The sequence below is a fragment of the Oryctolagus cuniculus genome, chromosome 5, assembly GCF_964237555.1.
Source record: "Oryctolagus cuniculus chromosome 5, mOryCun1.1, whole genome shotgun sequence".
In the NCBI taxonomy this organism is placed as follows: domain Eukaryota; kingdom Metazoa; phylum Chordata; class Mammalia; order Lagomorpha; family Leporidae; genus Oryctolagus; species Oryctolagus cuniculus.
In genome coordinates, this window is record NC_091436.1 from 151,370,374 (window position 1) to 151,387,431 (window position 17,058).

Genomic DNA, 17,058 nt, shown 5'->3' on the forward strand with positions numbered 1-17,058 from the left:
AAATTTTTTTAATAAGACCCCCAAAGTACAGATAATGAAAGCCAAAATAGACAAATATGGCTATATCAAGCCAAGGTATAGCAAAGGAAGCAATCCACAGAGTGAAGAGACAACAACAGAATAGTATAAAAATATTTTAAAGCTATTCATCAAAAGGATTAAAGTACAGAATACATAAAGAACTCAAAATTCAACAACAACAAAATTCAGTTAAGAAAAGGGAAAATGATCTGAATAGGTATTTCTCAAAAAGAAAAGATAAGAGTGACTAAGAAGCACATTCAAGGAAATGCAAATAAAAACCATAAATGGTATCATCTCTAACTGGAGCTATCATGGCTATTATTAAAAAGACAAAAAAGAATAAATGGTGCAAAGAATGTGGAGAAAAAGGAAGCCTAACACACTGTGGGTAAGGATGTAAAGTAGTACAGTCATCATGGAAAACAGTATACAAGTCCCTCAAAAACTAAAAATAGACCTACCTTGTGATCCAAGCTATTCCATGCTGGGTATATATCCAAAGGAAATGAAATCAGCATATAAAAGAGACAAACTCCCATATTAATAGCAGCACTATTTGCAATAGCTAAGTGTCTGAGTTTTAAATAGTGATTATTAGAGGAAAGGAAGAGTGGCAAGGGGTCTGGGAGGAGAGTGGATAACAGGTACCAAAATGCAGTCCCGTGAAGGTGATGGGTTTTGGTGTTCTAGAACAGTTAGGGGAATACAGTTCACAATAATGTATGATGTGCAGTATAAAGAATTGGAAGAGAGGGTCTGTGGGCTCAAAACACCAAGAAAAGATCATAAAATCCAAATGTTAACTGCCAGGATAACAGGTATACACTGCGTATATATGTTGATATGTTGCATTGTATCCTATAAAAATGTAAAAAGATTTAATGTTAATACAAAATTTTAAAGTAAGAGAAATTCAACAAACTAATTAAATTTAAAAACCATTTGAACCCAAGTGTGTATCATAAACTGACTCTCAGGCACTGTATAAATTAGAATTTATAGATTAGACTGAGAGTGATACAAATTATATACAAAGTATTAAATTTACAAGAAGACATACAGTTTTGGAGGTGCACTTAAAAGTAATTCTTAATTTCTTTCAATCCAAGTATTTATTGCTCAACTAAAGAAGTAGTGACGGGGCCGGTGCCATGGCGCAGTAGGTTTATCCTCCACCTGCAGTGCCAGCATCCCATAAGGGCACAGGTTCTAGTCCTGGCTGCCCTTCTTCCAACCCAGCTCTCTGCTGTGGCCTGGGAAAGCAGTAGAAGATGGCCCAAGTCCTTGGGCTCCTGCACCCATGTGGGAGACCCAGAAGAAGCTCCTGGCTCCTGGCTTCAGATCAGCGCAGCCCGGGTCATTGCAGCCATTTGGAGAGTGAACCAACGGATGGAAGACCTTTCTCTCTCTCTCTCTCACTGTCTAACTCTACCTCTCAAATAAATAAATAAAATCTTAAAAAAAAAAAAGAAGTAGTGATTTCTGAAAAGAAGGTAAAAAAAAACATGACTTCAAATGTTTGACATTACTGGCACAAATACTATAAAAACAAATTTGTGATATCAGGCTGGGTTGTAAACTCCTAGAAATATTAAAAACTAAGATCAGACATTTCTCTTGATTTCAAGCTGGATTTTGCTTACAACATACAGGCAAAGAAATAAAATGTTTTTTAACTTTTTCTGTAATCATTTGCAAGGCCCTATCTCATGCCATATTTACAATGATTTTTTTACTATATTATGCCAGAAAAATAAAAAAATTATTGTCAAAATCTTGAGGAAGCTGAATTAGTTTTCATCATTGTTTCTGGTCATGAAATAGCTACCGGAGAGTCTAAAGAAAAACATTAAAAATAACCAATGACTCTCATGCAGATGATTTTGGCAAAAATCCTTCTTGGTCATTTTTCTATTTACACATTTTTTTTTTCAAAATTGCCATCATTATGAACTTGTTTGGAGTCATATTTACTTCATTTCATTCTATATTATAAATAATTGACCACTGAAATATAAATTTTGATTTCCCAAATCAGAAAGCAAAAAGAGAAAAAGTGATCAACTTAGCCATGCAATATCAATTTTTTTAATATTAAGAAATAATCAAAATACTTGATTATGATGTGCTGCTTGGCAGGGACTCTGTGAGGAAAGCTTATTTGGCAAGGCCCAGGGCAGACTTAACTAGCTTCAAATGGATCCCTGGTTTTACTCTATGAAGACAAAAGATGTCTATTTGCAGTCGCATGTGGATTTAATTTCTTCCTTGCATTGGAATACATGCAGGGAGAATGAGCACTTGGCTACCAGCTCACATTTGGCCTTTGTTCAGGTAAGTCCTGCTTTATTGCTGAAAGGTGACTGACAGTCACACGGGTTTATACAAATTAAGTTTGATTTTTATCTTAAAAACTTGATACAAAAGTACTATGATAAAATTTAAAATCCATTAATTTTATTACAAGAAATCACATCATTACATTTAGAAACAATGCTGCATTCTTTGCATATAATCTGGAATATATATTTTTGAATGGTTGTAGAAATCATTTGTGCAAAAAAGTCTCATATAATTTTTATTTTTTAATTGTATTTAAGATATACAAATTTCATATATTTCATATATACAGATTTAGGGACACAGTGAAACTTTCTACCCTACCCTCCCTCCTGCCCACATTCCCACTTTTCTTCCTCCTTTCCTCTCTCATTCCCTTTCTTAATTTTTACAATGATCTATTTTCAGTTTACTTTATACTTATAAGATTCACCCTACACTAAGTAAAGAGTTCAACAAATAATAAGAAGAGAAAAAAAAAAACACACACACTGTTCCTCAACAATAGAGATAAGGGCTGTAAACAATTATCAAATCTCAAAATGTCAATTTCCTCCTATACATTACATTTTTGGTACTCTATTAGTTACCACATATCAAGAAAAACATACTTTTTTTTTCTTTTTTGGGACTGGCTTTTTTCACGAAGTATAATGGTTAAGATTTAAATAACACTTATGCCAGAGGGCCGGAGCTGTGGCATAGTGGGTTAAGCCTCTGTCTGTGGCACCAGCATCCCATATGGGCACCAGTTCTAGTCCCAGCTGCTCTGCTTCTGATCCAGCTCTCTGCTTATGGCCTGGGAAAGCAGTAGAAGATGGGTCAAATGCTTGGGTCCCTGCACCCATGTGGGACACCTGGAGGAAGCTCCTGGCTCCTGGCTTCGGATAGGCCCAACTAGCTGATAAGACCCCCCCCCACCCCGCTTTCTGCCTCTCCATAGCTCTAATTTTCAAGTAAATCTTTTTAAAAAACTAAAAAATTTAACAACTTAAGCCAGCACAAAATCTGACATGAAATGCCAATGTTCACAGTAGGAAGCTCAAATATACCAGTGAAATTTTGAGTGAAAATTATATACAGCTCCAACTTCTGAAATTTTATACAAATTCAATAACAAGTAGCTTAGTTTTTATGCCATAACAGATATAATCTAAAGGAAATGTGATGAAAAATTTTATTCAATCCCCATAAAATATAAAATCTCTCCAAGTGTATCCCAATATGCAGTATTAATTATATTGTTATATATGCCATAATATGAATTTTTTCTGGACAACAAGATTAGCTAAAAAAGGAAAAATTGTAGTAGGTCATTGCTGTCCAGCCTCTGCTATGCTTTCCATCATATGAAACCTATGTTGGGTGATGTCTTGAATTGGGTAATAGTTGACTCCCCTCCAAAAAAAATGATTACAGAGTATAAACTCTGATGTCTTTTTCTTTAAAGATTTGTTTGTTTGTTTATTTCAGAGGCAGTTACAAACAGCGAGCAGGAGAGACAGAGAGAGAGAGGTCTGCCATCTGTTGGTTCACTAGCAAATGGCTGCAACTGCTGGACCTGGGCGGATCCAAAGCCAGGATCCAGGACCTTCTTCTCGGTCTCCTACAGGGTATAGGGGCCCAAGCACTTGGGCCATCTTCCACCACTTTCCCAGGCCATTAGCAGGAAGCTGGATCAGAAGAGGAGCAGCCAGGACTTGAATCAGACCCATATGGAATGCCAGAGCCGAAGGCGGAGGCTTAACCCACCCCCTAAATTCTGACAGCTTAATAGTTGATGGAGTAATGGTAGAAACTTCATCTGATTATGGCATCTGAGAGACAGGTCTGGTGGGAGGTCTTTCTGTCACTGGGGGCATGCCCACCGAGGGTGGTTCTCTCGAGAGCATTGATTGGTTGACTTGAAGTTTTTCCTGGCTGCTGTCTCTCTGCTTCCTGGCTCACCTTGTGGTCATCCGTCCACATCAACCACGAGTAGGCTCCAGTAGGCACCAGACTACAGGGCCACCTGCCTCTGGGAGCCTCCAGAGTGAAAGCCAAAATAAACCAGTCCCTCTAATAGTCTTCTCAAGTATTTGAGTTACAGTCATGAAAAACAGAAGAGTATAGTTGATTTGAATGAGGCTCAGAATATATCCCAGATACAATCCGATAGTACATGGGAAAGAAAGAGCATAAACAATACAAGGGACAAATTCTCTGTCTTTCTTACGCATATACACACAGTGTTGTCACAACACTGTCGATGCAGTAGTATTTCAAGGTTCTTGTGGCTTACTCAGAACGTTTAAAACAGGTTCTCTAATGATGTGGCTGTCACCCCACAGAGACCCACTGGCGATACTAGACCAAGCAAGACCACCTCTAATCACAGAAGCCCCCAATACTGAAGAGACCCTTCAGTAGAGACTTCATAAAAAGATCAACAGTGTCCCATAAGAAAGACAAATTGTTATAACCATTTTACTTTAGAAATGTCTCATGCAGTAGTGTAGACCACAATCCTTGAATACTCTTTGTGGTTGGGTTTGGTGGATACCCATAACCCACTCAAAGAAACGGCTTCTTATATATTTTTCATTCTCCTCCTATGAGAACATCTCCAGCCTCTCCTGTGTGTTAGGTCAGTCTTGCCTCATGGTTCCACACTACCTGGGTCCCTCCTTAATTGACAATCTGTCCTATATTTCAGTGCAATAGCTTAGAGCTTGCTTGGTGAGAGTAGAGATTGACCACAGAATGATGACTTTTTCATGACTGAGAACCACATTACAGGAAAGAAGGCATAGATATCTTTTTAACCAGAGGTTAGGGAATCACTATACCCGAGTTCCTTGATATGTCCAAATTACAAGTTTTCTTTCATACATAAGAATAACCTAGGCCCTCGCTAAAAATCACTTGGTGGGGCCGGCACTGTGGTATAGACAGTAAAACCACTGCCTGCAGTGCCGGCATCCCATATGACCACCAGTTCGAGTCCTGGTTGCTCCACTTCTGACCCAGCTCTCTGCTATGCCCTGGGAGAGCAGTAAAAGATGACCCAAGTGCTTGGGCCCTTGCACAAATGTAGGAGACCTGGATGAAACTCTTAGCTCCTGGCTTCAGATCAGCCCAGCTCCAGTCATTGAGGCCTTTTGGGGAGTGAACCAGTGGATGGAAGTTCTCTCTGTCTCTCTCTGCCTCAGCCTGTCTGTAACTCTGACATTTGAATAGATAAATAAATCTTAAAAAAATTGTTTGGTGGTCAGCCTGAGAATTGGCATTGTGTAGTTATAAATAAGTATGCCTTATAAAGGCTATTTAAAAAGGGCTACTATTAACAACTGATTGAGGTCACAGATTATATACAGTTAGGATTGGATCTATAAGGTGTCACAATGCTATCTCAAGGAGTCACGCAATGGAGACAGATAAAGAAACCCCAAAGCTTACACACAAGAGTAAAATACTGAGGTTCTCTCTTGGTTGGTTTCACTTTTACAATAGGTGGCACAAATCCCTGTTGGGACTGCTTTCCTCTTCCAAACTGAGATAGTGTCTACCGATGTGTACAGAGTTTATCCCTTCCAGCACACGCTAAAAGCAGACACCTCCCTCTTTTCCTAGGAGTGGCTTCCTCCCAGTTTTATATTTTTGTTGTCATCATTAGCCATGCTGTGCATATTCAGACCATAAGCTTCATGAGGAAAGGCTGTCTGGAGTCCCACAGGCAGCCCATCAACTCGCAGGTACACAACGAACGCTTACAGGCAGTTAAAGGATGAGCAGGAACTTCCTCACTGGCCTACAACCTGAAAGTTAATTTCCCCCTAGCACCATAGTTTGGCAGAAATATGAAAATTTGGACATGTCCTATATAGCACCAAGAAATATCTATCTGCCACTGCTATAGAGATAATCTGATTATTTTTATTAATCTGTTCACACTTGTGTTTTGTAGGTTCTGCAATACTAAGTGTTATTATCACAAAATCTATGGTAGCACATGACAGAAAGGGATGAGACAGATCTGCCCTCTAATTTACCATGGCTGCAAACTCTGGATTCCTTGTCTACTATTTCCCTTCCAACCACTTTTTTTTTTTTTTTTTTGACAGTGGACAGTGAGAGAGAGAGAGAGACAGAGAGAAAGGTCTTCCTTTGCCATTGGTTCACCCTCCAATGGCTGCCACAGCTGGCGCACTGCAGCCAGCACACCGCGCTGATCCGATGGCAGGAGCCAGGATCCAGGTGCTTTTCCTGGTCTCCCATGGGGTGCAGGGCCCAAGCACTTGGGCCATCCTCCACTGCACTCCCTGGCCACAGCAGAGAGCTGGTCTGGAAGAGGGGCAACTGGGACAGAATCCGGCGCCCCGACCGGGACTAGAACCTGGTGTGCCGGCGCCGCTAGGCGGAGGATTAGCCTATTGAGCCACAGCGCCGGCCCCCTTCCAACCACTTGTAAACTACTACACACTAGATCAGAAAACACTCCAATGTAATTGGGAAACACTTGGCCTTGGTGTTTCTTGACTAAGAGAACCACATCATAAACTTCCTGAGGACGGGAACCATGGTTTGTTTGTTTTTTTTTTTTTAATTTTCCCTCCCACCACAGTAGCACATAATACAATCTAAACAAACAGCGATATTCAAACATATCACACTGTATGTTTTGATAAAGGAAGAACCAAATACCAGCTCAACTCTAGTGAATTCCAAAGGCCATCCTCCCAGGAGAGCTACAGGTTGGAAATGGTTCAGAGCAAACTCCTCAAACTCTGGCTTTCATATAACGCCTTTCAAAGAAGATGAAAACACCCCCTCTCTTCCTGCTCTTTATGTCTTTTTACAGTATTTTGGAAACAGCATGGGAAGTGATTCACAGATGAGAAATCATTTGTAGCCTCGTGGAGTCACTAATGGCTGCCTACTCCCAGCAGGCTTATTTGTGAAAACACAAGTTTAACCTAGCGAGCTGCAAGTTTCTAATAACATCCAGCAGTCCATAGCTGAGCTTGAATATAACCCAGGTTCAGAGTGGATCATGAGGCTAAATCATCTCTTATTCCAGCCTGCTCATTTTAACCAACTCATTTTACAGTGTGGTGAGCATAGCCTTTCCAGTTAAGCCAGTTAAGGACGATTGCTCAAAGCACTCAGGGCAATGTTGTCTTAACACAGCATCTACAGTGAGGCAGTTGAAACAAATTGCATCATATATTGCTTCAGATTTAATGCTGTTACAGCCAGAAGGATATTTTGCAATGGTAACTAATCTAAAAGGCAACAAAATTAAACTCTCAATCAACATTTCTACTTAGTCCAAGATCCCAATTATATCATTTTTCTTAAATGAAAGCTATTAACCAAGAAGACAATAAACAAAATCCACATTTCTTAATACCAAAAGCCTTTAGTATGATAAAAATATGAAAAACATTTTCCATTGTAGAAATCCTTTGATTCCAAAATAAAAAAACAGACATTTTAAAGAACACATACCAAAACATCCAAGTGGGCATTTGGCCTGATGGTCAAGATGCTCACATCCCGCATTGCAGTGCCTGGGTTTGATGCTGGGTTTTGTCTCCTGACTCAAGCTTCCTACTAGAGTAGATTCTGGGAAGCAGCAGGTGACCCTCAACACACTGGATTCCTGCCATCTACATCAGGGACCTCAACTGAGTGTCTGCCTCTCAGCTTTGGCCCTAGCCTAACGCTAGCCCTTGGGGACTGAATCAGCACATGAAAGCTCTATCTCTTTCTACTTGTCTTTGCATCCTTCTATCACTCTCTGTCTCTCTCACTTCTAAAAAAAAAAAAAAACAAAACAAGTTAATAATTTAAAATGCTACTCATATATTTTTTACTTTATAATTATACTAAACAGTATTGCTAACAGTAGAGCTCAATAAACAATTGTAGTAACTCATTTATTTTATTTGTATTTTATACTAAAAGAAGGAAAGTAATTCCCTCTATATAAAAAGGATACATCAAGTATCTTAGAAAATTATCTTTGTGTAATAGAATACTCCACTCTCATTTCCTAGAAGCATATTGTGCTGGAAGTCATAAATTTTAAACTGCCCAATTAGATTTTATACCAAGCAATACAATTTAGCCTTCTGTAGATCCATGAACTCTTTGGCTCACCATGAATTAAATGGTCCCACAAATCACCACATGCAAGATAACTTGCTAATGTGCATATTTCCCTATTAATTACCTCATCACTAATGTAATTAGGAACCAGTACTAACAGGTTGGCTCCTTATTTTAATTACAGTAGTTCTACCTCTTGTAATAAAATTTAAAGAAGTCCTATAGAGTATGTCTGGTTTTATGATCAGAACTTACCAGTCTATTTCTTTATTTTTCATTTTGATTGGCTGGCTCTTTACACACCTAATTTCACATTTAGCTGCAGTTAGGTGAGGCTCTGGTTGGACAGCCTTTATTCTCTTTTACTCCTACCTGTTCACTTGTACCCAAACAGGTGCCTGGGAAAAACACAAACAATAGTAGATGCAAATAAAAATAGATTCCATTTGTTGATATGAAACAACAGTTTTAGGCCATTGTTCTTTACAGTCAATAAAAGATACTGTTGTTTGTGAAATAATAATCTTCCAAAACTGGTAAGAAGACCAGGAAATCAACAGATCCAACAACCTAGGTCCTTCTGGTAAAGATTATCATGGTCTCAGTTTACCAATGGCCATTCTGCAGGTGAGCAATAAATATACAAAATGAAACTATGCCATTAGAAAATGAAATTATTCTCTAAAAAATGATTCTGGTGTATCTTTTTCTTTTCTAGCTTTGAAAGGAAAGCCTCCAGAAATATTAGATAGATAAACAGTTCAGGGAGTCTGCTTTGTTGGGGTAATCTCTTCAACTCTGGAAAACTTTAATTTTACTATATCACAGAAGCTCCTAAAGAAACCAAAGCATGCAAAACTCTCTTAAGAAGCCATTCCAATTCAAACTTCAGCTTTAAAAAGAATATATAGAAATGTATTTTACAATGACAAAAGGAAATAAATCCATGAAGCTTTTTGAAATTATTATTTTTGTACTAAAATATTGAAGAGTAATTCCGAGATAATTTTGATTTTTTAAAAATATTTTCAGAACACTCTAGATAAATACTGTTTTCAAACATTACTTAGAGAAGAATAACATGGGCAGGATTATTGGTGTAAGGCGGTAAGAAGCTAAAAGCTTAATATCAGCCTTCAAGATTATCTAGTGAGGATTAAATACAGGCTTATAGACATGTTTCAAGATAGCTGAGCCTTGAAAACATTTCACTACGTGAAAGAGTTTAGTAAAACAGATCACATATTACATGGTTCGATTCACGTGAAACGTTCAGAAGAAGCAAATCCATGGAGTTAGAAAGTAGACTGCAGTTGCCAGGGGCTCAGGACAAGGCAGCATGGGAGTTTTGGGGAAGAAAGGCAGAAAAAATAGAGAGCAATTGTTTGTTGTTTCAGGGCTTCTTTTTAGGATGATGTAACTACTCCAAAACTGATTGTGGTGAGAACTGTCAAACTGTTTTAATTGTACACTTTAGGGGCCAGCACTGTGGCATAGTGGGCTACGCCTCTGCCTGAGGCACCAGCATCGTTATGTGGGTGCCAGTCCGTGTCCTGGCTGCTCCACTTCCTATCCAGCTCCTGCTGATGGCCTGGGAAAGCAGTGGAAGATGGCCCAAATGCTAGGGTCCCTGCACCCTCGTGGGAGACCCAGAAGCAACTCCTGGCTCCTGGCTTCAGACTGGGCCACTGGGGCCATTTGGAGAGTAAACCAGCATATGGAAGACCTCTTTCTGTCTCTCCCTCTCTCTCTTACTCTGCCTTTCAAATAAATAGATAAATCTTTAAAAATTACCTGCAATTTTACTTTTTTTAAAATCATTGTTAAAGAAGAATCTTTCTATTTTTTTTCTTCTTCATACAAAGTGTTGAACTCTTTACCTAGAATAGAGTTAATCCTCTGTGTATAAAGCTAAATGAAAATAGATCTTAATAAAAAACAGGGACTGGAAACAGGAGAAGGAAGAGTAAAAAGGAGTGTGGGTGGGAGGGCAGAATGATGGGAAAAATTACTATGTTGCTAAAGTTGTATTTATGAAATGCATGCAAATAAATAAATTTTAAAAATTTAAATACATGTTTTAAATGGTTAAATTGTACAGTATGTAGATTTTTTAATTTTTAAAATTATAACAAAAGTTTTTTCAACAAATTCAATGCTATTTGTAGATACATTTCTAAGAACATAATGATGTTCCCTTCATATTTCTCTTCCTGTCTCCCCCCCACCCTCCTCTCATCTCCCCTTTTTTTGTTTTTGAGATAACATTGTAAAATTACATTACAGTAAAAAGAGCTTAATATGTTACTGAATTAGTTTAACAAGTAAAAGCCAAATAGACCCTAGTTTAGTGAGAATACAGACAACAGCTATACACAATAATTGAATTTTAAAATGACCATTTCACCCACATGCAGTAAATTTTGAACCAATCAAAGATCATCAGGGCAGGCACTGTGGCACAGCGAGTTAATGCCCTGGCCTGCAGTGCTGGCATCCCATATGGGCGCCGGTTCGAGACCTGGCTGTTACACTTCCGGTCCAGCTCTCTGCTAAGGCCTGGGAATGCAGTACAAGACGGCCCAAGTCCTTGGGCCCCTACACCTACGTGGGAGACCCGGAGGAAGCTCCTGGCTCCTGGCTTTGGATCAGCACAGCTCCAGCCATTGTGGCCAATTGGAGAGTGAACCAGTGGATGGAAGACCTCTCTCTCTCTCTCTCTCTCTCTCTCTCTCCTCCCCTCTCGCCCTCTCTTCCTCTCCTCTCTCTGTGTGTAACTCTAACTTTCAAATAAATCAATAAATCTTTTGAAAAAAGTAATCAAAGATCATTAAACAACAGTAATATTTCTTTCTTTCTTTCTTTCTTTCTTTCTTTCTTTCTTTCTTTCTTTCTTTCTTTCTTTCTTTCTAACAGGCAGAATTAGACAGTGAGAGAGAGAGAGAGAGAAAGGTCTTCCTTCCATTGGTTCACCCCTCAAATGGCTGCCACGGCCAGAGCTCAGCTCAGCCGATCCGAAACCAGGAGCCAGGTGCTTCCTTCTGGTCTCCCATGCAGGTGCAGGACCTAAGCACTTGGGCCATCCTCTGCTGCCTTTCCCGGCCACAGCAGAGCGCTGGACTGGAAGAGAAGCAACCAGGACAGAATCCGGCACCCCAACCAGGACTAGAAACCAGGGTGCCTGCACCACAGGCAGAGAATTAGCCTAGTGAGCCGCGGTGCCGGCCGAAATTACATTCTTAACCATTGGTTTGAAAAGGATATAAAAGAAAGTTTTACAAAATGCTTTTTGCAGCAATACTGACACATAGACATTTCTTTCTTTTGTTGTTGTTGTTTCTTTTTTAAATTTTAGCTCTCACATACAAGAGAGAACAAACGGTATTTGTATTTCTGGGTCCAGCTTACTTCACTCAACATCATGTCCTCCAGTTGTGTCCATTCTGCTCCAATTCATTCTTAAATTTTAACAGCTGAAAAATATTTCATTATGTACATATACCACATTTTCTTTATCCATTCATCTGATGATGGACACCTTGGCTGATTCCAAACAGTGAATAGTGCTGCTATAAACACGATAGGGCAGGTATCTTTTTGATTCACTGTATTCAAGTCTTTAGTGTACATACTCAGTAGTGAAATTGCTAGATTATATGACAAGTCTATTTCTACACTAAGAAATCTGCTGGGGCCAGCGGTGCAAAGTAGCAGGCAGAGCCTCCACCTGTGGCGCCGGCAGCCCATTTGGGTGCTGGTTCGAGTTCCGGCTGCTCCTCTTCAGATCCAGCTCTCTGCTATGGCTGGGGAAAGCAGTAGAAGACAGCCCAAGTGCTTGGACCCCTGCCTCCATGTTGGAGACCCAGAAGAAGCTCATGGCTCCAGGCTTCAGATCAGCCCAGCTCCATCCATTGCAGCCATTTGGGGAGTGAACCAGCCGATGAAAGGCCGTTCTGTCTCTCCCTCTCTCTGTAACTCCACCTCTCAAGTAAATTTAATCTTAAAAAAAAAAAAAAACCACAAGAAATCTTCCCACTATTTTCCACAGTGTCTTAACTAATCTACATTCCCACCAACAGTGTTTAAGAGTTCCTCTTTGGGCCGGCGCTGTGGCTCACTTGGTTAATCCCCCGCCTGCGGCGCCAGCATCCCATATGAGCGCTAGTTCTAGACTTGGTTGCTCGTCTTCCAGTTCAGCTCTCTGCTGTGGCCCAGGAGGGCAGTGGAGGATGGTCCAAGTGCTTGGGCACCTGCATGAGAGTGGGAGACCAGGAGGAAGCACCTGGCTCTTGGCTTCGGATCAGCATAGCTCCGGCTGTGGTGGCCACTTGGGGGGTGAACCAATGGAAGAAAGACCTTTCTCTCTGTCTCTCTCTCTCTCTCATTGTCTAATTCTGTCAAATAAATAATAATAATAATAATAATAATAAAGAGTTCTTCTTTGTCTGCATCCTCACCAGCATTTGTTACTGTGCTTTAGATTTTAGCCATTCTGACATGGTGGAGGGGATGCCCCATTGTGGTATTGATTAGCATTTCCCTAATGGCTAGAGATGTGAAGCATTTTTTCATGTTTGCAGGGCATTTGTATTTCTTCTTTTGAGAACTGTCTATTGATGTCCTTTGCCCATTTCTCAACTGGATTGGTTTTTGTTGTGGTTGAATTTTTTTAGGTTGCTAATACATTGGAGGTACTAATCCTTTGTTGGATACCTTGCAAATATTCTTTTCCTATTCTGTTGGATTTCTCTTCACTCTATTGATCATTTCCTTTTGCTGTACAAAAGCTTCTGAGTTTGATATAGTCCCATTTGTTTAGTTTTGCTTTTATCACCTGTGTTTTCCAAGAAATAGTCCCCTACACAAATCTTAGAGTGTTTTCCCCTATGTTCTCTTCCAGCAACTTCATTGTGATGTATAATCTTTTTGATGTGGTTTTGGATTCAGTTCGCTAGTATTTTGTTGGGACTCTTTGCATCTATGTTCATTAAGGATACAGGTCTGTAGTTTTCATGTTGTGTCTTTGGTTTTGGTATCAAAGTAATGCTGGTCTCATGAAGAGACTGGAAGAGTTCCATCCCTCTCAATATTTTGGAATGGTTTGAAGAAGATTGGCACTACTTCCTCAATGAATGTTTTGAAGAATTCAGTAGTAAAACCATCAGGTCCAGGACTTTTCCTTAATGGAATACGTTTGGTTACTGCTTTGTCTCATTGCTTGTTATGGGTCTGTTTAGACTGTCTATATCCTCTTGGTTTAATCTTGGTAGTCATATGAATCTAAGAATTTCTCCATTTCATCAAGGTTTTCCAATTTATTAGCATAATGTTCCTTATAATCCTTTGTATTTCAGCTGTGTCCATTGTAATGCCTCCTTTTTGATCTCTAATTGTATTTATTTGAGATTGCTTTTCTTTGTTAGTCTGGGTAGAGGTTTTGTTTATCTTCTCAACAAACCAACTTTTTGTTTTGTTGATCTTTTGCATTGCTTTAATTTCAATTTCATTTATATCTGTTCTGACTCTTATAATTTCTCACCTCCTGCTGATTTGGAGTTTGGTTTGTGCTTGTTTTTCTTTTTTTTTTTATTTTTATTTATTTTTTATTTTTTGACAGGCAGAGTGGACAGTGAGAGAGAGAGAGACAGAGAGAAAGGTCTTCCTTTTGCCGTTGGTTCACCCTCCAATGGCTGCCACGGCCGGCGCACTGCGGCCGGCGCACTGCGCTGATCCGATGGCAGGAGCCAGGAGCCAGGTGCTTTTCCTGGTCTCCCATGGGGTGCAGGGCCCAAGCACCTGGGCCATCCTCCACTGCACTCCCTGGCCACAGCAGAGAGCTGGCCTGGAAGAGGGGCAACCGGGACAGAATTCGGCGCCCCAACCGGGACTAGAACCCGGTGTGCCGGCGCCGCTAGGCGGAGGATTAGCCTAGTGAGCCGTGGCCCCGGCCCTGTGCTTGTTTTTCTAAGTCTTCAAGATGCATCATCAGATCGTCAAGACATTTCTCTCTTTTTTTTTTAATGTAAGCATTTAATGATATAAAATTTCCTCTTAATACTGCCTTTGCTGAATTCTACAGTTTTTGATGTTTTCACACTCATTTATTTCAAAGAAGTTTCTGATTTCCTTTTTAGTTTCTTCAATCACACATTTGTCATTCAATAGCATGTTGTTTCATTTCCAAGTATTTGTGAGTGTTCTATTGTTCTTCTTGATTTCTAGTTTTACTCTTTTATGGTCTGAGAAGATATATGATATGACTTCAATCTTTTTAAATTTGCTAAGACTTGATTTGTGGCCAAATATGTGGTCTATCCTAGAAAATGTTCCATGTGCTGATTAGAATGTATATTCTGTAGCTGTTGGGTGAAACCTCCCAACAACATCTGTTAGGTCCATTTGCTTGATCATGTGTTTCAACAGAAATGTAACTTTACTGATTTTTTTGTCTAGATTATATATCCATTGATGAGAATGGGGTGCTAAAGTGACCCACTATTATTATACTGTAGAATACCTCTCCCTTTAGGTATAATAGTAATATTTATATATATATTAATATATGTTATATTACATATGATCTTGTTATATTAATATATGATCTGTGATCTTGTTATGTCTTTATCTCTTTTTACGCTTTTTAATTTAAAGTCTGTTTTACCTGATATCAGGATAGATACTACTGCTTGTTTTTGGTTTCCATTTACCTGGTATATTTTTTTTTCCAACCTTTCACGTTCAGTCTGAGTGTATCCTTGTTTGTGAATTGCCTTTCTTGTAGGTAGCAGATAGTGTGGTCATATTTTTTTAACCCATTCAGCCAACTTAAGTCTTTTTGTTGGTGAATTTAATCCATTTACATTCAAGGTTAGTTTTGATAGATAAGAACTAAGATCTATCATTGATTGGATAATGATTCCAACTGCTCTGTTAGTGAATTTGGTGGTGACATATATTTCATGTTTATTTCCAATGCAGTACACCCTTCAGAATTTCTTATAAGGCTGGTCTGGTGGTGGTGAATTCTCTGTTTTTGCTTATCTGGGAAATACTTTATTTCTCTTTCACTTTTAAATGATAGCTTTGCTGGATATAATAATCTTGGTTTGAAGTTTTTTTTTTTTTCTATTAAGACCTTGAATATATCATGTCACTCCCTTCTGGCCTATAGGTTTCCGCTGAGAAATCTGATGTTAATGTAATTGGTTTTCTTTTATATGTAACTTGAAACTTTTCTCTTAATGTCTTTAGGATTCTCTCCTTGTTTTTAACTTTGGCAATTTGTTGACAATATGTCTTAGAGAAAACCTTTTTGGTGGAGTCTGCTTGGGGTTCTTTGAGCTTCTTGTTTCTAGATGTCTATGTATCTTTCAAGACCCAGAAAATTTTCAGCTGTTTCATTTAGCAATGCCTTTTTCCTTTTCTTCTCTTTCAAAAATACCAATACTATGAATATTTGGTCATTTAATCATATCCCATTTCATAGATTTCCTTCACTTCAGGATCTAATTCTGTAGCAGTATTGTGTTCTTTTGGAGGCACATGCTGTCTTGCTTCTTCATGTCTCCTGCCCTACACTGACATCTGCCCATTCATTCTTTCTTCTTTATTGAGCAGGTTTTATTGGAAAAGAATTTATGCTTTGGCAGGAATGCAGAGTATCACTTGGCTTGTTGCTTTGGTTTTGCTTCTAGGTGATCCCAGGAGCTAGTCTGAGTGATTACTTTTGTCTTAATCATTGTCAGTTCTGTCTGTGACACAGTGATCTAGTCTGCTGTAGTTTGTGGGATAGAAGTGTGGCTTTGAGATGAATAAGGGTTTCCTTAAAGTATGTGTCTTTGGCCAATACAGAGTTCAGTATCAGTTTCCATGATGAATGTGATAGCCAGGGACTTGTTCTTGGTGCTGAAGGACATAAGAGTGGCTACTCCCTTGTCCTACCAGCAAGCCTGAGTGGGGCTGGGGCTTGTGGCACAAATTGCCATGGCTCTAGGACTGTGTGATATGGATGGACCCTTTCACAGGTCTGCTAGGAGAATTCAACTGGTGCTACGGATTATAATACCAAAGCTTTAGTCCTAGGAGTAGAAGATATGAATGAAATTCTATTCCAGTCTTACAAGGTGACTACAGGTATACAAAAGATTTTACTCTGGAGGGGATGAGTCCAGAGAGGTAGAATGTAGGTAGGTTCTTCCCTATGTCCACCAGGTAGATTCTAGTGGCACCAAGAAACTTAAAATTGTTATTGTTCCAGTGTTGCAGGGTATAGAGGGGCGGTAACCCAGATCTCCCAGAGTGGGAGCACAATTTTTTTAATGGGCTGCTTCTGGCTTCTGGTGTTAGCCCTCAGAAGCCAAGGTGAATCACCCTGGCTCACATAGAGTATATGTAGCTCTGGGGCTAATGCCCCAAAACTGCCACAGTTGTAGGATGAGAGGGATCTGTACATGGCCCTACACATTGCTCTGACTCTGACTATGATACTGGTAGGAACAGAATAGCTTTTTGTTGACGAGTACAGCTCTCTGCATGGTGGGGAAGAGGCAAAAAGCAACATGGTTTTCCTGTTCCAAGCCTGGCAGTTGTTCAGAACCCAGT

General features: G+C 39.5%; 1 long non-coding RNA gene across 1 annotated transcript in view; it reads right to left on the minus strand.

The window, feature by feature from the left end:
• The window catches only part of LOC138849704 (uncharacterized), a 216,545-nt gene that overhangs the window by 35,433 nt on the left and 164,054 nt on the right, over positions 1–17,058 (minus strand). Inside the window, exon 4 of the long non-coding RNA XR_011388779.1 lies at positions 8,713–8,855. This is a non-coding gene — a long non-coding RNA (uncharacterized lncRNA). The remainder of the gene's footprint in view (positions 1–8,712; positions 8,856–17,058) is intronic.